General features: G+C 36.3%; 1 protein-coding gene across 1 annotated transcript in view; it reads right to left on the reverse strand.

Annotated features, from left to right (window-relative positions):
• LOC141507565 (von Willebrand factor A domain-containing protein 5A-like) overlaps positions 1 to 23,775 on the reverse strand; it is a 156,653-nt gene that overhangs the window by 89,663 nt on the left and 43,215 nt on the right. The gene's annotated exons all lie outside the window — the stretch shown is intronic.

Below are 23,775 nucleotides of genomic sequence, written 5' to 3' on the forward strand. Positions count from 1 at the left end.
GAATTTCCCCCACAATCACCTGGACAAGCATTATTCCCACTTTACAAATGAGCAGACTACTAGTCATGAAAAATGACCTTGGACTTTCCTTGGATTGAACTGACAGAATCTTGCCATTGCTTCCAAAAGAAAAACTAGTTCTGTCTTGGAATTCCTTGCTTCATACCCAGTTTGTCTCCTTGTCTCCTGGCCTATGTCGGGAGGAGCTCAGATCTTTTCAACAATCACCTCTAATTACATGAATGGAGGTAAGAATGTTCAGTATTCAATTTGGGTTCAAGAAACCCCGTGTTAACCCAGTGAAGAAGGCAGAGCTACTGTGTTGTCTGTCACATGTGGAGACATCCCTTCATAAGCCAGGATCCACTAGGCACACAAGTGACCACAAAGCCCATCCTAGTCACAGTCGGCTACCGGGAACCTTTTTTTGTACTGATGGCTACAGAAAAGTGACTGACCAGGTCCCAAGGAGACCTGCTAGCTATGACTCCTCCAGCTGTACCAGGAAAATATAGTTGGAATTAAACAAGACCAGGACTGGAGGCAAATGAGAGCAATAGAAGAAAAGAGCTCATTTCTCATACAAGCTCTTCAAAGAGCTCACAAAGGGCAGCTTCCAAAGAAGAAGAGAAGTTATTGCTATAGAAAAAGTGAACAGACTGGACAGAAAAACCTTGAAGGGACAAAGTGAATGTTTAGAAAACTGAAACTGGTGCTTTCATTCGAGCTCTTTAAGACCCCTGTGGGAGCCTTGGAATTAAGGAATCACATTGCCAAGCCAACAAGATGGTTTCTTGGGTCTTCCATTCTACACCTACCCCCCCATTTCTCTCTCCCTCCCTTCCTCTTCCCTTCCCCCTTCCTTCTCATTAATTTTCCTAAAGCTGAGCTGATATAGCTCAGCAGCTGTCAGCTAGAGGACTAGGATTGATTTAAGAATGGGCTTGGGTGAGCAGAAATAATTGTACCTATTTTTGTAATACTCTAAGTTTTACCAAGTAGCTCCATTTTCCAAATGAGAGAATAATTGATAGATTTGCCCAAGGTCCCACAGTTAGTGATTTTAAATTAAATCCAGATCTCCTGGCTTCCAAGTCTCAACTACATCTCACTGTCTCTAAGAATGGCTATTGAATCCAAGTCACAATCTTTTCACAGGGATCTGGGTTGCTCAAATCCACCCTACCTTGAAAAGGAAATGGCGATTAGACCCTGAACTGTTTCCTAAATGTTTGAAAGCTGGGGAGAGTTTGGATAAACTTGGCATTGAGGGATTTTAGGCCTCCATGGAAGTTTGGCAAAACAGTTTTATAATCCTATCCTTTAACTAATGAATTTGTCTCCAACTTTGCCTATACTGGTGCTTGCCAACTTTCTGGAGAATGTGTATTTTTTAATGCATAACAAAACTTCCCAATAGTAATTGTACTGTTAGTATCTTTAAGAAAACATGGTGACCTAAAGGTATTATGAATTCGCAGATTTAAATAAATTGGCATTTTATTCATCAAAAAAAAGATAATCTGAAAATTATTGGACTATCTGAAAGTCATGGCCAAGAAAAGATCCTAGACATCTTTTTTTTTTTTAGGTTTTTGCAAGGCAAATGAAGAGAAATTAAATGAGTTACAGGAAAACATGGAAAGCGACACTCTCCTAGTGGGGGACCATGACCTCCCTCTCTCAGAATTAGATAAATCTAACCAAAGAATAAGCAAGAAAGAAGTTGAGGTTTATAGAATGTTACAAAATTTAGATGTTATAGACCTCTAGAAAAAATTGAATAGGGATAAAAAGGTGTATATATCTTTTTTGACCATGTATTAGGGCATAAAAAATCATCATAATCACATGCAGCAAGGCAGAAATATTGAATACTTCCTTCTCAGACATGATGCAATAGAAATCACAAGCAATAAAGGGTCATCGAAAGATAGACTTAAATGGAAACTAAAAATTTTAAAAATGAATGTATGAAACAACAAATTGTAGAAGGAATAATGATTTCATCCAAGACAATGACAAGGATGAGACAGCATTCCAAAACTTATGGGTTACAGGCAAAGCAGTTATTAGGGGATATATTGTATCTCTAAATGTTTACATGATTAAAATAGAAAAAGAGTTCAATGAACGGAGCAAGCAACTGAAAAAAAAAGAAAGAACAATTTTAAAATTCCCAAGTAAATATCAATTTAGAAATTCTGAAAATAAAAATGTGAAATTAATAAAATCAAAAGCAAAAAACTATCAAACCAATAAATAAAGCCAAGAGTTGGTTTTATGAAAAACCAATAAAACATATATACTTTAGTTTAATTTGATTAGAAAAAGAAAGAGAGGGGCGGCTAGGTGGCGTAGTGGATAAAGCACTGGCCCTGAAGTCAGGAGTACCTGGGTTCAAATCCGGTCTCAGACACTTAATAATTACCTAGTTGTGTGGCCTTGGGCAAGCCACTTAACCCCCTTGCCTTGCAAAAACCTGAGAGAGAGAGAGAGAGAGAGAGAGAGAGAGAGAGAGAGAGAGAGAGAGATATCAAATTACTAGTATCAAAAATGCAAAATTTTATGGTAAATCCACCACCAATAAGAAGGAAATTAAAGCAATAATTGAGAACTATTTTTCCCAACTGTATGCCAATAAATTTAATGATTTAGGTCAAATTGATAAATATTTACAAAAATATAAATTGCCCAGGTTAAAAGAAGAGGAAATTAAATACTTAACTCTGTCTTGGAAAGAGAAATTCAACAAGTCATCAGTGAACTCCCTAAGAAAAATTCTCCAGGGACAGATGGAGAATTCACAAGTGAATTCTATCAAACATTCAGAGAACAATTGATTCCAAGTCTATATAAACTATTTGAAAAAAAAAAAGATGAAAGAGGTCTGCCAAATTCCTTTTAAGTCACCAATATGGTACTGACACATGAACCAGGAAGAGTCAGAACAGAGAAAGAAAAATTATAGACCAATTTCCCTACTGAATATGGATGCAAAATTTTAAATAAAATATTAGCAAAGTGATTATGACAAATTATAGCTATGGTAAAACATTATAATCAAGTAGGGTTTATACCAGGAATGCAGGGTTGGTTCAATATTAGGAAAACTATGAGCATAATTGATCATATCAATAAAAAATCTAAAAAAAATCATGAGAGTATCTCAATAGATATTGAAAAAGTCTGACAAAATATAGCACTGGAGAGCAACTGAATAAATGCAATGTTCCTTTTCAATGATAAGCAGTTGCTATCTAAAATGATCAGCAAGCATTATATGTAATGGTGATAAGGTAAAAGCATTCCCAATAAGATCAGGGGTGATACAAGGATGCTCATTATCACCACTATTATTCAATATTGTATTAGAAATTCTAGCTTTAGTAATGAGAAGAAAAAGAAATTGAAGGAATTAGAATTGGGAAGGAAGAAACAAAGCTCTCACTCTTTGTAAATGATAAAATGGTAAACCTAGAGAACCCTAGAAAATCATCTAAAAGCTACCAGAAACAGTTAAAAACTTTAGCAAGGTCACAGGATATAAAATAAATCCATATAAACCATCAATATTTATTTATTAATAGCAAGATACAGCAGCAAAAGATAGAAATAGCATCAAACAATATAAAGTACTTGATAGTCTACCTATCAAGACAGACATTTTCACAGAAATAAAATCAGATCTAAATAATTGGGTAAATATCATTTGCTCATGGAAATGCCAAACTAATAAAATAAAAATGACAATTCTATGTAAATTAAACTACTTATTTAGTGCCCTACCAATTGAGAGGAAGTGGAAGGGAAGGAAGGATGAGAAAAAATTGGAAAACTCAAAACATCTCAAAAAAATGATTGTTAAAAACTACCAATTCGTGTAGTTATAAAAAAAATAAATATAATATTCAAATTTTAAAAAAATAACTATAGACAGTATAAAATACCTAGAAGTATATCTGCTAAAACAAAACCAATAACTACATAAAGAAAATTATCAAAAAAATTTTTCTACAAATAAAATAATATTTAAATAATTAGAGGAATTTAATTCTTCATGGGTAGGCAAGACCAATATAATAAAAATGACAATATTACTGAAACTGATCTATTTACTCAATGGTTTCCCAATTGAATTATCAGAAATATTTTACTTAATTAGAAAAAATAATGACATAATTCATTTGGAAAGACAAAAAATAAAAACATATCAAAAGAATCAATAAAAAATAAAAGGAAGAGAACCATATCTTAATCTATATTACAAGACAACAATTATCAAAACTTTCTGCTGCTGGCTAAGAAATGGAAAGATAGAGCAATGGAACACAATAGATTTGATCTATAGTAGCAAAAAAATATAGTTACTTTGTATTTAAAAAAGGTAAAGACAAGTTTTTGAGACAAGAGTTTATTATTGGTAAAAATTGTTGAGAAAACTAGAAAGAAATGCGCAAGATATGTTGTATCATTTTTCAAGTTAAGGTCAAAAGAGATACATGACCTAGACATAAAGAGAGAGAGATTGCAAGAAAATTTGGTGAATATGGAATATATTACTTATCAGACTTAGGAAAACATAAATAATTTATTAATAAACAAGAAATAGAGAGCAAAGCTAGCTATAAAAATGGATTGTTTTGATTACATAAAATTAAAATATTTTGTTCAAATAAAACAAATTTAGTCAAGATCAGAAGGAAAGCAGAAAATTAGAAAAATTGTAGATAGTTTTTGGGATTAAGTATATATTCTTTCTCAAGTATATGTAGAATTTTCTCAAATCTATGAAAATATGAGTCCTTTCCCAATTGATAAATGGTCAAAGGATACAAACCTGAAGTTTTCCAGTGAAGAAATCCAAACAATTTATAGTCATGAGAAAAAATGCTCTGTATTATTATTGATTAGAGAAATGAATATTAAAAGAACTTTGAGATATCATTTTGTAGCTATCAACTTGCCTAAAATGATTGATGGAGAAGGTATAAGAAGGGGATGTGGAAAAATTGGCACACTAATTCATTGTATGTCGAAATGAATAATGATCCAAACATTTTGGAGAACCATTTGAAACTCTGCCCAAATGAGTTATTAAATTGCCTTTGACCCAGCAGTACCAGTACTAGGTTTATTTCCAAAGATTATTAGGGGAAAAGTAAAAGAACTTATTTATTCTAAAATATATATAGAAGGGCTCTTTGTGGTAGCAAAGAATGAGAAATTGTGGGGTTACCTAGCAATTGAGAATAGCTGAACAAATTGTGATATGTGATAGTGATAAAAATACTACTATGCTCTAAGAAATGATGTGCTCAATCATCTTGGAAACATGGAAGGACTTGTACAAAATAATGAAGAGATCAGTAATTGTTTGCCCTTTGGAATATGGATCTTTCCAAGAGTGACAAAGGATTCTGTTTGATTAATAATTAATGAGGAAATGAATGTTACAATGAAGGACTCCACCTATTCAAATGAAATTTTTTTATTTCATCTAATTACTCCAGCCTTGGACAATCTATTCAAAGAATTTATCCCTATTCATATAATTTATCTCTAGTCAAATCTGAGTAGAGTACAATGACTGCCTATCTGGGTGGGATCTAAACAAGACTTAAGAAACTTTATCAAATCTCATTATCAGTAATATCATTTAAGGGACAAAACTTTTGAAATCAGGACTTTTAAAAAGGGAGAAATTCTGTATCTCACTAAATCATCTTTTATTAACAAGCATTTGTCTCATCAAATATAAAACCCTCTGTATGAGATTCAAAACTTTTCACAACCTAGTGATTTTCTTTCAGGTCTTCTTAGACTTTACAATATTTCCCACATACATTTTGCAAACCAGTGACACTGATTCCTTTCTGTTTTATAAATAAGATCTTTCACGAATCATTTCCAGAGACTGCCTACCCCATCTGAAATGCTCTATATCCTGATATCCTTGACTTCCTTCAGATCCTCAGCCAAAATCTTACATTCTATAGGAACCTTTCCTCTAGTGATTATACCCAGTTTATCTTGAAATAGCTTGCTTGTACAATGTTCTTTGCTTGTTCTCTACCATTAGAATGATTGTTTTTTGAGGCCACAAACTAAGGTGCAGTTAGGTGGAGTAGTGGATAGAGCCCTAGCCCTGGAGTCAGGAGAACCTGAGGTCAAATCTAGCCCCAGACACTTAATAATAGCCTAGTTATGTAACCTTGGGCAAGTCACTTAATCCATTCCCTTAAATAAAAATTTTTAAAAAATCAATAAAAAAAGACCGTAAGATGAATTTTGCCATTCTTTTGTATTAAATAGAAGGAAGAAAGGAACATAGGAAAAAATAGAGAAATGATAAAATTTTTAAATGGTTCATTATAATTTGGGTGCACAACATTCCTACTCATAGACCTTTTCAGGAAGAAGAAGAAACTTAACTGAGTGAAAGTCAATGGAAATCATTTTTTTCAACCTTTTCCTGCTTCCTCCCTACCTAACCTAAGGGGAATTCAAAAGGACTGACCAGGCTAGGAAGAGAAAAGGAAGACAGATATAGAAATAAGACTCACAAGGAGCCTATATCTACAAAAATGTCTCCAGACTGGTAAAAGACTTCTCTTAAGTTTTTCTAATTTTGCAGATAAATCTTCATTCAGTAAGTTCCACTGGACTGACTTTCTCCCTTTCCTGTGAGGAGATAAGCTAAATTTCTTGGTAAAAACAGCCTATGTTTATAAATGGATGTAAGGAGTCCCAAGGAGTTAACTCATTTTGATGAGATTTTAAGTTCCTACAAAAAAGTTGAGCTAGGGGCCAGCTAGGTGGTGCAGTGGATAGAGCACTGGCCTTGGAGTCAGGAGTACCTGAATTCAAATCCGACCTCAGACACTTAATAATTACCTAGCTGTGTGGCCTTGGGCAAGCCACTTAACCCCATTGCCTAGCAAAAACCTAAAATAAAAAAAGTTGAGCTAGAAAGAAAAAAATCCTCTCATTTAGGAGTCTTACCCACCACAATTTTTCTGAACCATCTCTTTTCTATACTTTTTTTAACATTGTAATATTTTTATTTGTCAGCAAAAGTAGCCACATAGACAAAGTGGTAAGGAAGCTTCCCTACTTCTCCCCAAAATATCATGGATACCTAGGACATTATGACAGGGATATAAAATTGCCCCTTTTGTGACTTCCATCTGAAGTTTGTCGCTTGATCTTACTGATACTGTCCAATTGCCATGGTACACTGAGTGTTGTTATTTAGTTCCACTTATGGAACAAGCTTATTCTTTTGAACTGGCTGAAAAGGGAAAGAAACAGGAAGTAGTTTCAATATGCTATCATAGCTTTGCTTTTTTTTTCAATTTCCTCTCTCACTTTTTTCAACCCTCTAAAGATATGAGACATACCACTAGCCACCCTCTATTCCAGGTGATTGTTTTTCAAATTGATCATACATTCTATTGGTGATATTAAACTTAATAGAATAGGGGTCACTAAACCATGAATGAGTATTTTTATGAAAGTATATTGACATAAAACACATATTAAACATTATGTATATATTATTGTTTTTATTTAAAAAATATTACTAATTATATTTTAATCTGGTTCAATCATGGTTGCATATGAATCCTTCAGATCTTATGACTTATCTTTTGTCCTAAATAACACAAAGAAACCAAGAGAAAACAAAAAAAATTGGCATTTGATGGAGGTTTTAAATTTGTACAAAGACATGGCTCTCTGTGAACATATCAGTAAAAATAATGATTTTACAGCATCAGAGTGGTTGGATTGTTTAAAGTGTGTAAAAGACATAAGGGATGATTATACCACCATTTCAATTTTATCTTTTTTGTTTTGACAAGACATTATACTCTCCTACCCTTCAAATACATATCTCTGAAGATGCTTTTTCTGAAGACTTTAAATTTTCAAATGTCATATATAAATTATTTTCTATTTGATTTTTCAATATAATATCTTTACTTTTTAAAGGAATTTCCCCTTATGTTGGATCTAGAATTCTCTTTCTTAGTTGACCACCTTGTTTCCATTGGAGAAGTTCCTTCACTCTGCATTGTCTAGCATATCACCTCCTATATATACCTTCTCTGATTTCTCTTTTGTTATGACTTAGTTAAATGGATTGATCTCTTTGTTTGAAAAAATATACATAGCATCTCTCTTAGTGATTTACTGTTCCATCATAAAGATTCTACTCCACCGGTTAGGAATTTTCACCAACTGATAACATAGTTCCTATTAATACTTCTAATTGACATGTTCAGGCATAGTCATGTTACTTGATTTCCACTAAGGGACCTAATTCTCGTTCTCTTCAGAGTCTGAGAGGAGGAGAAAAAAACAGGAAGTGATTTCAGTGCTCCATCACAACTTTTGCCTATTTCATTTTCTTCTCATATTTGTTTTCAATCCCTATAAGATATAGGAGACACATCTGTTTCTAAAAGACTGGGTTGGGTTAGTGGGATTCTCTACCTTTACATGCCATTTGTCAAGATGAAAAAGAGTTTACTTATCATTTATTTTATTTATTTGTTTATTTGCTGCTGTTTTTTTTTTTTTTTTTTTGCAAGGCAATGGGATTAAGAGGCTTACCTAAGATCACACATCTAGGTAATTATTAAATGTCTGAGGTCCAATTTGAACTCAGGTCGTCCTGACTCCAGGACTGGTACTCTATTCACTGAATCACCTAGCTGCTCCAAAAGAGATTATTTATAAAGAAAAATCAACCAATAGTACTTTTGATGAGTAATGATTGGATTGCAGATGCAAAGTGAAATAAGCCCGGAAAAGAATTTACATAATGACCACAATAATAGAGAGGACAACAATATTGAAAGATTTTAGAGTTCTGGTAAATTCATTGACCAATCAGGAATTGAAAAGACTGAAGATTAAATATGTTTTCCACCTCTCAGTAGAGAGGGTTCAGACCAGAAGTACAGAATGAATGACATAATTTTAGATGTAACCAATGTATTGAATTTTTGGATTTGCTATACTTACTTGGAAGTAGCATTTCTATTTGGAGGATGAAGATGACTGAAAGTATTAGAGATTTGAAAAAAAAAAGAAAACAAACAAAAATGCATCAAAAAATCATTTAAAAACCTATACTAAAGATACCAAAAGGAATCCTAGAGGCATACAGACAGATAAGCATTACAGTTTTGTAACTACAATATGAGATTGATATGTTTTTTTAGTTTTTTTTTTTTGCAAGGCAAATGGATTTAAGTGGCTTGCCCAAGGCCACATAGTTAGGTAATTATTAAGTGTCTGAGGACAGATTTGAATTCAGGTACTCCTGACTCCAGGGCCAGTGCTCTATCCACTGTGACAGCTAGCTGCCCCGAGATTGATATGTTTTGAAGAAAAGTAGATGACATGAATCTGTAGTTTCATATGCATTTTTCTTTTCTTCTTTGTACATTGAAATGTTAATGTTTGTTGATTTGTTAAGTTCATAATAAGAAGAAATTACCCATTATAAATAGTAATTATGTGAATAAGCAATTTCATTATGAAATGTGGTGAAATTCATACACAGATAAGGAAATGTTGTAGGAATCAGTAAGTTCAAAAGATACAACAATTTACAGTAGTTTATAATTTCTTAATAAAGTTTGAAAGATGTTTTTGTAATTAGGTATACTAAGGAGTCATCAAACTTTGCCCATTACTACTTAGAATTTTAATTATTCTCAACAGTGATCTCCATTTTACATAATACTGTATTGAAGGGAAATTTCACACCCATATTCCTTAAACTATAGGTCTGGAAGTTCAATGTTTAAGTAACAAAATTATTTAATATCTAAACCACTGAACCAAGTAAGGGACAGGGAATGTGTTGTAGGTTAATAATGATGATGATGATGATGATGATGATGGTCCCAAAGACACAAAGAATTGCTATGAGGTGTGTCCTGTATATGGAAAAAAATCATTATCTACCTTCATTGGAGTGAATTCTTGATATGGAGATACCAATGTGAGAGTATGAAGTCAGAATGAGGAAGACGTATAGGAGACAAAAAAGACCAATATTAGTAAAATTAACTTACTTTCTGGGCTGATAAGACAGTAGGATGTCACTGAAATAGTCCTCTATTTGGTTGGGTTTATAATAAGATAATTGCAAAGTAAGGGAGGTCAGGATGATAGCATGAACATAACCACCTAACCAGGTACTTATTCCTAGAATAGAACAAACTCTACGATTCATGATAGCTGTGTAATATCAAGGATGACAGTTGGAAACAAAGAGATCATATATTATCACAGATCATTTGCACAATTGGACTGCATAGCCTTAGAAAGAGTGGCTGCTGTTTGACCAAAAAGATAGAACAACTTTTTTGGTTAGTTAGCTAAGGAGAAACCCATGTCAAATATAGACAGATTTCCCAGAAAGAAATACATAGAGGCAAGAAATCCAGAGGAAGAAATGATGCTGTACATTTGTACAAAGACAAGAAGAAAAGAAAAAGCACTATCTCTTGCCCCACTGTTTTTATACTCAGCAAGATGCACCCAGACACAATACTGGAAGTTCTTCATTTCCAAAAAAGTCATCTCTTAGTAATCTGTAAAGAAATGCACATTTTAATTTAATTTTTAAATACACTGTTTTTGAACCAAGAAAAAGAAACACTTCAAATTATCCCAGATAGTGCAGACCTGTTGCTGTCAGGGTCCAAAAACTTTGGAGTACTAAGTACTAAGGATCTAAGATCTTTCTGATTCAGACATCCAAGATTCAAGACATTGTATCAAATTAAACTGCTAAGCTTTCACATTCTACTTCAGCAAGCACAACTTCCATGGGCTCGTCATGTACCTGTCAAATGTATGATTGCCAAAACAAGTATTTCCTGGAAAATAACATAAGGCCAGTGCTCACATGGTTATTAGTAGAAGTGATACTAGAACATTCTAAAAGTCTCTCTGAAGAATTCCTTAGTATGACATGGAAGACACTGGCACAGGACTACCCAGGATGACATGCTCTCATCAAGGAAGGTGATATGTTCTATGAACAAGGAAGAATTGAAGTAGCTCAAAAGAAAGGTGAGATGTGCAAATTTAGAAAAATTGCCTAAAACTTTCCCATGGACAATTTGTGCCTAATCTGTGATAGAGTAATCTAAACTCGTATTGGTGTGATCAACCAGTTGGATCCACTGCAATTTTGCTCAAATATAGAGATGTCGTTTTGGTCATCTTTGAGAACAAAAGGACAACAACCACCACTGCCACCAGATTGCAACCACATTGGGAAAGACTTCAAATAAAAGACTGAGACAGCTTCATTTTATTCTAGAGACTGTTGGGAGACATCAGATTTTTTTAACTAGGAAGAAACATGGACTGATCTGTTCCTTAGAAAGAATATTTTGGCAACTGTGAGGTGGGTGGGTTAAAGTGTATAGAGACAGGCAGATGAGAAATCAATCAAGAAACTATTGACAATCCAAGGTAGAGGGAAGATAGCCCAAACAATAGTGTCTATACTGTGGATAAAAAGAAGAAAGTGTATTTGAGAGATACTATAGTAGTAGAAATGTTAAAATTTGATAATCTTCACACAACCAAGCCAACAGCATCATTCCAGTTTCTTCCTCCCTAGAAAAAGTGGGAAACCAATGATTTGGTTCTCAACAATTTAAGAAAGAATCCAATCTTGGTTTCAGTTCTTGCTCATTGAAGTTGAATACCAAGGGCTTACAGCCACTTCCACTTCTTGGGAACTTTGGAGTTCTAGCCTCGTCCATGAACCAGAAGATTCACAGAAACATTTGAATTAAATGGGTATACTTTCCAACTATTCTTAAATTTCTATCATCATTTATTTTCAAGGATTTTGAACTATCTCAATTTTTTAACACCTGAACATATTTATTACTTGAATTATATTCAACCCCTAATTATTTTCCCTTCTACTTCTATTCCATCTTCTACCATGACTTCACTGAAAAGCCTACAATTTTTATTTCTTTCCATTTTACTCCTTGTCTATATACACATAACCCCCCAAAATGAATTTTTGCCATTCATTTACTAAAGATACATAAATTTAAGGTAAGGTTATTGGAAATGAGTACAAAAGAAAACTGTCTAGTCCTAATATTTGATAATTCATATACACTTCTATCTCTCTACAGTTTCCTAGGCCTTGTTTGGACTATAACAATTTCATTTTGTTTGAGTACTTCAAATTTCTGTAAGGCACAAGAACAGAATGATACATCTCATCCTAGAATCCCCTTAAAGGATTTGAATGCAACTATACATTAGCTTATTGGGATTCTAAAATTCCAAAGTTTCTCAAATCATAAAGCTTCATGAGTTGCATGTTGGACTGTGGGTTCTCCATCTGTCATCCTAGGTAATCATTGAGTTCAATTAATTCCATGCTCTCTTTCATCTGGCCTCTTTTCCCATTCTCTTCCCTTCTTTCATTTTTCTCAAATGAGAAGAAAAGAAACAAGTAATACAAATAATGAAATTTGAAAGTAAATCCACAATGAGACAAATTAGAATGATTCAATTTAAGAAAGATTATACCAACGTTCAAAAAGAGGATCTCCCCACTTTTTGTATTTCACATCTGGTTAGGATCTTACCCCAACTTCATTATTGGATCTCAGATTTTTTTTCAGCTGTTTTACTCTTCACATAAGGTAAACATGTAATACTCTTATAGAGAAGAGAAACATTCTATTCTACCTCATACTCTATCATTTTACAGGAAAATATCAAAGATATGAATCCAAGAAATTGCACATGCATAGTTGCTAAAAAAAAGTTTTTCCATTAATTAGGCAGAATGCTTTAGAGAAAGGTAGATTGAGCATAACGAAAAAAATTTGCAAATATCCCACCTCCCCCCCCCACACACACACACACACTTCAAACTGAGCTTCTTCACCTTTTAAAAAGGTGAAAGTTCTCAATATCCAAATTTCTGGAACAGCTCTTCTTCTCCCTAGGATGACTTTTGGCAGTTAGCTAATCCAGCTGTCTTTTACAGTATAAGACTTAACAAAGAGAATGAAGTCTCTGAACACTAGCAGTTTCATTTTCCAAGGTACAAATTTTTTTTTAAAGATTTTATTTGGGGGGGGCAGAGCCAAGATGGTGACCAGAAGGGATCAAGTCTTAGGAGCTCTCTGATAAAATTCATCAGCTAAGGACTCTAACTAAAATTTCGAGAGACAGAACCCACAAAGGGACCCAGTGAGGCTGTTCTCCTATTCAAGGTAACCGGGAAAAGAGCAGAAAAGCTCTGCTCCCCGGGATTGGAGAGGCTGCCCGCCAGAGGGGTGGCCCACCAGAGCCAAAGAACCTCAGCCTCCTGGAGGCAGCCCCAGGGTGCTGGGGGTCTCAGCTCACAGCAGCGGGGAAGTCTCCTGAGCTGCACCCCAAGGAGCACCGGGCACAAAGTGGGGGAACAGCAGGGGACCTCTGCTAGAGTGAGCCCGTGGAGCCCAGCCCTCAGGGCACACAGCAAGCAGCATCTTCTTTCCCCAGCCCTGATCCAGGAAACAGAAGCAGGCTGGGCTGGTAAGCAGGAGCCCCCAGGGCATGAGCCCATTGAGCTGAGGGAGGGGAATGAAGAGAGACTGCCTAGCTCTTTCCTCTGCCCCTGAAACAGGACTCTGGGGCTCTGACCACATTCAGATCCTAATCACAGTCTAGGCCCCTCCATAGAACAGCAGCTCCCCCCCAAAATCAGCCCCTTGGCAGAGGGGGGCGCTTATGGTCATTCACAGACCAGGAGGGAGGACAGAGACGCACACACTGAGACCCTTGTGGGAGTGTCCCAAAAGCTCAAGAAACACCCCAAACCAGGCCCAGGCTGGGAAAATGAGCAAGCAGAGAAACAAAAAGAAGACTATTGAGAAATACCTTGCAAATGAGCGCAAGAAGGACCAAAATACTCAGTCTGAAGATGAGGAAGCACAAGCTCCTGCATCTAAAGACTCCAAGAAAAACAGAAATTGGGCTCAGTCTATGATAGAGCTCAAAAAAGACTTTGAAAATCAAATGAGGGAGTTGGAAGAAAAACTGGGAAAAGAAAGGAGAGAGATGCAGGAAAAAACATGAAAATGAAGTCAGCAGCTTAGTCAAGGAAATCCAAAAAAATGCTGAAGAAAATAGCATGCTAAAAACCAGCTAAGGTCAAATGGATAAAACAGTTCAAAAAGTTATTGAGGAGAAGAATGCTTTAAAAAGCAAAATTGGCCAGATGGAAAAAGAGATAAGAAAACTCTCTGAGGAGAACAAATCCTTCAGACAAAGAATAGAATTTAGGGAGATTGATGAATTTACCAGAAATCAGGAATCAATACTTCAAACAAAAAAAATGAAAAATTAGAAGAAAATGAAATATCTCATTGAAAAAACAACTGATATGGAAAACAGACTTAGGAAAGATAATTTAAAAATTATTGGAATACCTGAGAGTCATGATCAGGAAAAGAGCCTTGACATCATTTTCAAAGAATTACTACAGGAAAACTGCCCTGATATTCTAGAAGCAGAGGGCAAAATAGAAATGGAGAGAATCCACTGATCCCCCCAAGAAAGAAATCCCAAAAAACCAACCCCTAGGAATATTATAGCCAAGTTCCAGAACTCCCAAGTCAAAGAGAAAATATTACAAGCAGCCAGAAGGACACAGTTCAAATATCGTGGAGCTGCACTCAGGATCACAAAGGACTTAGCAACAGCTACATTGGAAGCTCGCAGGACTTGGAATACAATATACCAGAAGGCAAGAGAGCTTAGAATGCAGCCAAGAATGAACTACCTAGCAAGGCTGAATGTCCTCTTCTAGGGAAAAAGATGGACTTTCAATGAACCAGGGGAATTTCAAAGGTTCCTTTTGGAATGGCCAGAGCTGAACAGAAGGTTTGATCTTCAGATACAGGACTCAGGTGAAGCATGGAGATTGGATGAGAGGGGGGAAATATGAGGGACTTAATGAGGATGAACTGCATGTATTCCTGCATAGAAAAATGACACTGATAATACTTATATGAACCTTCTCAGTTAATAGAGCAGGTAGAGAGAGCTTTTATAGTTGAAGCACAGGAGAAAGCTGAATTCGAAGATATAATATGGTGTAAAAATGGAGCCAATCAAAAAAAAAGGGAAATGGAATGGGAAAAAGAAAAAGGAGAGGGGTAATAGTCCAAGATATTTCACGTACGATTTTTTTTTTATTACAATGAGCTATTGCAATGATATGGAAGGGGGGAGGCAAGGGGGAATGAGGGAAACTTTGCTCTCATCAGAGATGGCTAGGAGAGGAAACAGCAAATATACTCAATGGGGTATAGATATCTGGAGTAAGAAGGAGAGGGCAGCAGGGGGAAGGGGTGGGGATGTGAATAAAGGAGGAGAGGATGGACCATGGGGGGAGACTGGTCAGATATAACACATTTTCTTTTTTACTTCTTGCAAGGGGCTGGGATTGGAAGGCCTGCCCAGGACCATAGGGCCAGGTGGATTCTGGGCCTAAGGGGTGGTATGGGGGCTCAGGGCTTCTTGGCCCCAGGACCAGGGATCTGTCTGCTGTGCCACTCAGCAACCTTACAGCAGAGTCATAGTGAAAGGAGAGAGAAAATAGAGTACATGGTAGTGGAGAAATAAGAAAGGAGGGAGTTGCGATCAGCAATGGCAATGGTGGAAAAATATGGAAATAACTTTTGTGATGGACTTATCATAAAGAATGAGATCCACTCATGACAGAGTTGTTGGTGTTGGAACAAAGACTCAAGCACATTTTTTGTTATGATTATTTGGGGGAGGGTGCAGGGCAAGTAGGGCTGGATGGCCTGCCTGGGGCCACATAGCGGGGTGATCTTTGGGTATCTGGGGCCAGATTTGGACCCAGGTGCTCCTGGCTCAAGGGCCGATGTTCTTTCTGCCACCCAGCCACCCCTACTATTATTACTATTTTATTTTATTTTGGGTCTTTTTTTTTCTTTCTTTCTTTTTTTGGTTTTTGCAGGGCAGTGGGGATCGGGTGGCTTGCATGTCACACAGCTGGGTGATTGTTGGGTTTATGAGGCTGGATGTGGACTTGGGTGCTTGTGGCTCCAGGGCTGTTGCTTCGTCCATTGTGCCACCTGGCCATACCTACAATTATTACTATTATTATTTTTTTATTTTAATGTTTTCTCTCCCCTTTACTTTTTTCGCCCAAACAAGTCTATCTATATTCACGGGGGAGGAGGGGTATTTTGTTTACTTGTAAACAAGAATATTTTATTAATGTAAAAAACCATTTGTACAAAATGAGAATAAAAAAGAAATTTAAAAGAAAAAAAAGAAATGACAAAAAAAAAGATTTTATTTATTTTCAGTTTTACAATCTTTCCCCTAATTTTGCTTCCCTTCACCTCCCCCCCGAGAAGAGTCTGTTTCAAGGTACAATTTTTTTTTGTTTTTTTATTTATTTATTTATTCTTTTTTTTAAGATTTTACTTATTTTGAGTGAATGTGAAGAAAGAGAAATCACATTCTTCTAATTGCTTATGTTTTAAGGGAGAAGTCATCCAATTCACATTCAAAGTTATAATGACTAACTCTTTCTTGCCTTCCATGACATCTTCCCTCTGTTTATATTCCCCCCCCCCCTTTTTTCCCTTTATCCATATTCCCCAGTATTTTGCTTCTGGATACTGCCACATTCAGTGTGTTTGTCCTTCTATGTCAACCCCTCTCCCCTTTCTTTCCCCTTTCCCTTTTCTCCTTCTTCCCTCCCTTCCTTCTTTTAGGTCCCTTTTTTCTCTCCCTCCCCATCTCCTCCCTCCTCTTTTCCCCTTTTAATACTTTAAATGTAAGATAAGTTTCTTAACTGAGTTTTTGTGTAAGTTAACTTTAAGCCAAGTCTGATGAGAGGAAGATTCAGGTGGTTCTCAGCTTCTCCCTTCTTCCCCTCTATTACAATAGGTCTTTTATACCTCCTAATGTAATGAGATTTACCCTATTCAGTCTCCTCCCTCTTCCTGTCTCCTTACTGTCCCTCTTTTAAGGAGGTGTTGTTTTACAATCATTCTATCTGAGTCACAGAAAAATCACGACTGTCCATCAATTCTGGCTAAATATATTCTCTCTAATAGAGTTACAATTCTCAATATTTATGAGAATCTTTCTCCCAAGTGGGTATATAGCCAGTTTCATCTTATTGGATAGCAGTTTTTTGCCTTTAACCCCCCTTTATAAACCTTTTTATGTGTCTCTTGAACCTCCTATCTGATGTCAAATTTTCTATTAAGCTCTGGCCTTTTCATTAGGAAATGCTGGAAATCTCCCATTTTATTAAATGTTCATCTTTTCCCCAGAAGATAAGACTTAGCTTTGCTGGATAGTGGATTCTTGACTGCATTCCAATTCCCTTGCTCTTTGGAATATCTCATTCCAGGCCCTTCAATCCCTTAATGCTTATGCAGCCAGATCCTGTCTAATCCTTACTGTGGTTCCTTGGTATCTAAATTGTTTCTTTCTGGCTGCTTGCAGCATTTTCTCTTTTATCTGATTGTTCTGGAATTTGACCACAACATCTTGGTGTTTTCATTTTAGGATCCCTTTCCAGAGGGGATTTATGTATTCTTTCAGTAACGATTTTGCCTTCAGGTTCCATGATATCAGGGCAATTTTCCATCACTAAATCATGTAATATCAAATGCAAGTTTTTTTTCTCTTCAATGTTTTCAGAAGAGCTATAATTCTCAGGCTGTCCTTTCTCCTTTGGTTCCCAAAGTCAGTCGTTTTGCTGATGAGGTATTTTACATTTTCTTCTATTTTTTTAATTTATTGAGTTTGTTTAATAGTCTCTTGCTGTCTCATGAAGTTATTAGTTTCCACAGACTCCATTCTTTTTTTTAAGAGAAGAATTTTCTTCATTTACCTTTTGCAACTCTTTTTCCAATTGGTCAATTCTATTTTTGAAAGTTTTCCATTTGATCAATTGAGATTTTGAGAGAATTAGTTTCTTTTTGCATTTATTCAATTGTATTTTCCAATGATTTGTTTTCTTGTTGCAAGGTATAAATTATCTCTCCCAAATCTTCCAATTGATTTTTAACCTCCTTTCTGATTTCTTCAAGGAAGTCTTTGTGTGTTGGAGACCAGATCATATTCTCCTCAGAGGTTCTAAGTCTCTCTGAGTTAGAGTCTTTTCCTTCTAGCAATTTTTCTATGGAACCCCCTTTTTTGGGCCTTTCTTCATTTTACTAAGACCTTACTTTGGCAAGAGGCTGCTTCTCAGAGGTTTGGTGTTTAGATCCCTAGAGGCTTTAGTCACTGGGCTTAGTATGTCCAAGTGGAATGGCCAGAAAGCTTTGTTGGTTGCTTTCTCTGGAGTGTCTGTGATGTTCATTTAAGGTCCACTCCCTTAACTTGGAATGGGCAGATAAAGCTGTTGAATATTTTTATCTTTGATCAATGGTGGATTTTGCCCTAGGGCAAGGAAATTTATCTCCCTCTTCACTGCTAAGGGAGGTCTTCTGCTCACAGGTCTCAGGCAGAGATGGGGCTGTAATTGTGTTTGTTCTGGGAAGGGACTTCAGCTGAAATGAAGCACTGGAAATCTCCCTCCAGCTCTGCCAGCAAGTTCTCAACCTTCAGTGTCACAACCATGCCTCTACTCCCTAGTTGACTGATCAGATTGCTCTGCTTTTAGGCTTTCAGGCTCTAGTCTGTCCTGTTGATCAAGCTACTTGAGTTCTCAGGCTCTGACCCTGTCCTGTGCACTCAACAGAGCCCTCTGTGCCCAGCTCACCTACTATTGGAGGACAAACCTTGAGGTAGATCTTCTCCTAGTTTCTCTTTCTGGGCTTTATGGATTGGATTTCTGTTAAGAAGTTAGTTTCATATTATTTGTGAGAGGGGAAAACTAGTTTGTGCAGTGAATAGAGCACCGGCCCTGCAGTCAGTAGTACCTGAGTTCAAATCTGGCCTCAGACACTTAATCATTACCTGTGTGGCTTTGGGCAAGTCACTTAACTCCATTGCCTTATAAAAAAGTCATATTATTTATGAGGGAAGATCAAGAGATTAGCATTGTGCCTGTCTTTTCTGGTGCCATCTTGGCCAGAAGTCCCACTAAGGCACAAAATTTTTAAAGTGAATGTGAGAAAGGTAGAGAAGAAGAGAAAAGGGGGGGTAGAGGCAACTGAGACCATGATAGAGAGGGCATTTTACAGATCTCTTGGCCCAGGGATCCTCATGGCTTGAACGGTGGTGAGAGAACACTAAGGCACCAGAGTGAGCACAGAGTCTTGGGCCAGTGTGGTAAGGGGGTGGGGAGATATTGAAAAGGTCTCTCTGCCATCCCTGGGGTAGAATTCTGCTGCTTGCCCACACTCAGATACAGTTTGCAGTCTGGGCCTCCATTCTACCAAAAAAAGGAGCAAGGACCTTCCTCACAGCTCCAGGACAGAGGGGAGGGCTTATAGTTATCCACAGACCAGAGCACAGAGCCTCTCATAAGACCTTGGAGGAATTAAGATCCTTGTGGGTTGCCCCAAAAACCCTCAAAGCCTTAGAAATGCAGTAAATTAGTTGTAAACTGAGGAAGTGAGCAAACATCAGAAAAAGAAGAACCTGACCATAGAAAATTACTTTGGTCCCATGGAGGATCAAAATACACACTCAGAAGAAGACAAAACTGAAGCTTCTGTATTCAAAGTCTCCAAGAGAGATAGGAAATGGGCTCAGGCTACGGGAGAGTTCAGAAAAGACTTTGAAAAACAAATAAATGAGGCAGAGGAAAAATTGTAAAGAGAAATGAGAGCTATATAGGGAAATCCAAGTCACCAACATAGTGAAAGAAACATGAAAAAAATATTGAAGAAAATAACATGTTAAAAACCAGTTTAGGCCAATTGGAAACCCAAAAGGCAAATGAGATGAATGCCTTAAAAAGCAGAATCGGACGGATGGGAAAGGAGATTAAAAAAAGTTCTCTGAAGAAAATAATTTTTTCAAATATAGAATGGAGCTAAAGGAAGCTGATGACTTTGTGAGAAATCAAGAAATAATAAGACTATACCAAAAGAACAAAAAATTAGAAGAAAATGTGAAATATCTCATTGGAAAAACAACTGACCTAAAAACATATAAAAGAGAGAGATAATTTTAAAATTATTGACATATTTGAAAGTCATGACCAGGAGATGAGCCTAGGCTTCATTTTTCAAGAAATAGTACAGAAAAATGTCCCCAAGATCCTAGAAGCAGAAATAGAATAGAGTGAATTCACTGATCACCTCCTGAAAGAGATCCCCCCAAAAAACCTCCGAGGAATATTGTAGCCAAATTCAAGTCAAAGAGAAAATATTACAAACTGTCAGGGAAAAAAAAAAAAAAAAACCTCAATTCAGCTACCATGATGCTACACTCAGGATTACACAGATTTGGTAGCATCTACACTAAGGGCTCATAAGTCTTGGAATATGATATTCTAGAAGGCAAAAGAGCTTGATTTGCATCCGAGAATCAACTACAAGGAAAACTGAACATCCGCTTTTGGGGAAAAGATGGACTTTCAATGAAACAGGGGGACTTTCAAACTTTCCTGTTGAAACAACCAGAGCTGGCCAGAAAGTTTGATTTCCAAGTACAGGGACTCAGGTGAAACATAGGGAGGATGGATGAGCAGGATTAATTCTGAGGAATTTAATGATGTTGAACTGAGTATTCCTGCATGGGAAGATGATACTGATAACTAATAGGAACCTTCTTATTTATAAGAGCAGTTAGAAGGAACACACACACACACACACACACACACACACACACACACACACACACACACCCATACACACAGAAAACGCACAGGAGGGAGTTGAATATAATAATATATTATAAAGTTGGAGTCAATGAGTGATAAAGGAAAGTATTGGGAGGAAGGGAAAGGAGAGGTAGAATGTTCTAAGGTATTTCACATAAAATGGTCAAGAAAAATCTTTTGCAATGTAGAAGAGGGGGAAGGTGGGCAGATATGAGTGAGCTTTTATTCTCATCAGAAATAGCTCAGTGGGAAAGGAGAGTCAGATACAACACACTTCTGGGCAGGGACAAGGTGAAAGGAGAGAAAGAATAGAATAAATGGAGTGGGGAGGAATAGAATGGAGGAAAATATAGCTAATAATAGTGACTATGGAAAACACTATCAAAGCAACTTCTTTGGTGGACTTATGATAAAGAAGGCAATTCATCCTAGACACATAGTGGATGGAATCTGAACAAAGGCTGAAGTACACTTTTTTCCTCACACATCAGTTTTTTTTAAGCTGAAACATTCTTTTTGTTTGTTTGTTTTTTTATTAAAGGGATTATTTGAGTTTTACAATTTTCTCCCAATCTTGCTTCCCTCCCCCCACCCCCACCCAACAGAGAGCACTCCATCAGTTTTTACTTTGTTTCCATGTTGTACCTTGATCCAAATTGGGTGTGATGAGAGAGAAATCATATCCTTAAAGAGAACAGAATTCTCAGACGTAACCACATCAGACAATAAGATATCTGTGTTTTTTCCCAAATTAAAGGGAATAGTCCTTGTACTTTGTTCAAACTCCACAGCTCCTTATCTGGATACAGATAGTACTCTCCTTTGCAAAATAGTTCCCAATTGTTGCATTGATGGAATGAGCGGGTTCATCAAGGTTCAACATCACTCCCATGTTGCTGTTAGGGTGTACAGTGTTTTTATTGTTCTGCTTATCTCACTCAGCATCAGTTCATGCAAATCCCTCCCGGTTTCCCTGAAATCCCTTCCTCCTGGTTTCTAATAGAACAATAGTGTTCCATGATATACATATACCACAGTTTGCTAAGCCATTCCCCAGTTGAAGGACATTTACTGGATTTCCAATTCTTTGCCACCACAAACAGGGCTGCTATGAATATTTTTGTACAAGTAATGTTTTTACCCTTTTCCCTCATCTCTTCATGGTATAGACCCAGTAGTGGTAATTGCTGGGTCAAAGGGTATGCACATTTTTGTTGCCCTTTGGGCCTAGTTCCAAATAGCTCTCCAGAAGGGTTGGATGAGTTCACAGCTCCACCAACAGTGTAATAGTGTCCCAGATTTCCCACATCCCTTCCAACAATGATCATTATCCTTCCTGGTCATACTGGCTAATCTGAGAGGTGTGAGGTGGTACCTCAGAGAACCTTTAATTTGCATTTCTCTAATAATTAATGATTTAGAGCATTTTTTCATATGGCTATGGATTGCTTTGATCTCCTCATCTGTAAATTTCCTTTGCATGTCCTTTGACCATTTGTCAATTGGGGAATGGCATTTTCTTTTAAAAATATGACTCAGTTCTCTGTATATTTTAGAAATGAGTCCTTTGTCAGAATCATTCATTGTAAAGATTGTTTCCCAATTTACTACTTTTCTTTTGATCTTGATTACATTGGTTTTATCTGTGCAAAAGCTTTTTAATTTAATGTAATTGAAGTCATCTAATTGGTTTTTAGTGATGTTCTCCAACTCTTCCTTAGTCATAAACTGTTCAGTTTTCCATAGATCTGAGAGATAGACTAGTCCTTGATCTTCTAATTTGCTTACAGTATTGTTTTTTATGTCTATGTCCTGTAACCATTTGGATCTTATCTTGGTAAAGGGTGTGAGGTGTTGGTCTAATCTAAGTTTCTTCTATACTAACTTCCAATTATCCCAGCTGTTTTTATCAAGAGGGAGTTTTTGTCCCAGAGGCCAGACTCTTTGGGTTTATCAAACAGCAGATTACTATACTCCTCTCCTGCTTTTACACCTAGTCTATTCCACTGGTCCACCACTCTATTTCTTAGCCAATACCAAACAGTTTTGATGACTGATGCTTTATAATATAATTTTAGATCGGGTAGTGCTAAGACACCTTTGTTTGCATTTTTTTCATTAAGTTCCTGGCAATTCTTGACTTTTTATTTCTCCATATGAATTTACTTACAATTTTTTCTAACTCATTAAAGTAATATTTTGGAATTTTGATTGGTAGGGCACTAAACAGATAGTTTAGTTTTGGTAGAATTATTTTTATTATATTAGCTCTCCCTATCCATGAGCAGCTGATATTTTCCCAGTTGTTTAAATCTGATTTAATTTGTGTGAGAAGTGTTTTATAATTGTTTTCAAAAAGATTCTGAGTCTGTCTTGGCAAATAGACTTCCAAATATTTTACACTGTCTGAGGTTACTTTGAATGGGATTTCTCTTTCTAACTCTTCCTGCTGTTTCTTGCTAGACATATATAGAAAAGTTGAGGATTTCTGGGGGTTTATTTTATAACCTGCAACTTTGCTAAAATTGCTAATTGTTTCCAGTAGTTTTTTAGATGATTTCTTGGGATTCTCTAGGTAGACCATCATGTCATCTATGAAGAGTGAGAGTTTTGTCTCTTCCTTCCCAATTCTAATTCTTTCAATTTCTTTTTTCTTCTATAATTGCTGATGCTAACATTTCTAATACAATATTGAATAGTAGTGGTGATAAAGGGCACCCTTGTTTGACCCCTGATCTTATTGGGAATGCCTCTAGCCTCTCCTCATTGAATATAATGCTTCTTGATGGTTTCAGATAGATACTGATAATTATTTTAAGGAACAGTCCGTTTATTCCTACACTGTCTAGTGTTTTTAATAGGAATGGATGCTGTATTTTGTTAAAATCTTTTTCAGCATCTATTGATATGATCATATGATTTCTGATAGGTTTATT

This window comes from Macrotis lagotis, chromosome 1 (genome assembly GCF_037893015.1).
Source record: "Macrotis lagotis isolate mMagLag1 chromosome 1, bilby.v1.9.chrom.fasta, whole genome shotgun sequence".
Classification (NCBI taxonomy): Eukaryota; Metazoa; Chordata; class Mammalia; order Peramelemorphia; family Peramelidae; genus Macrotis; species Macrotis lagotis.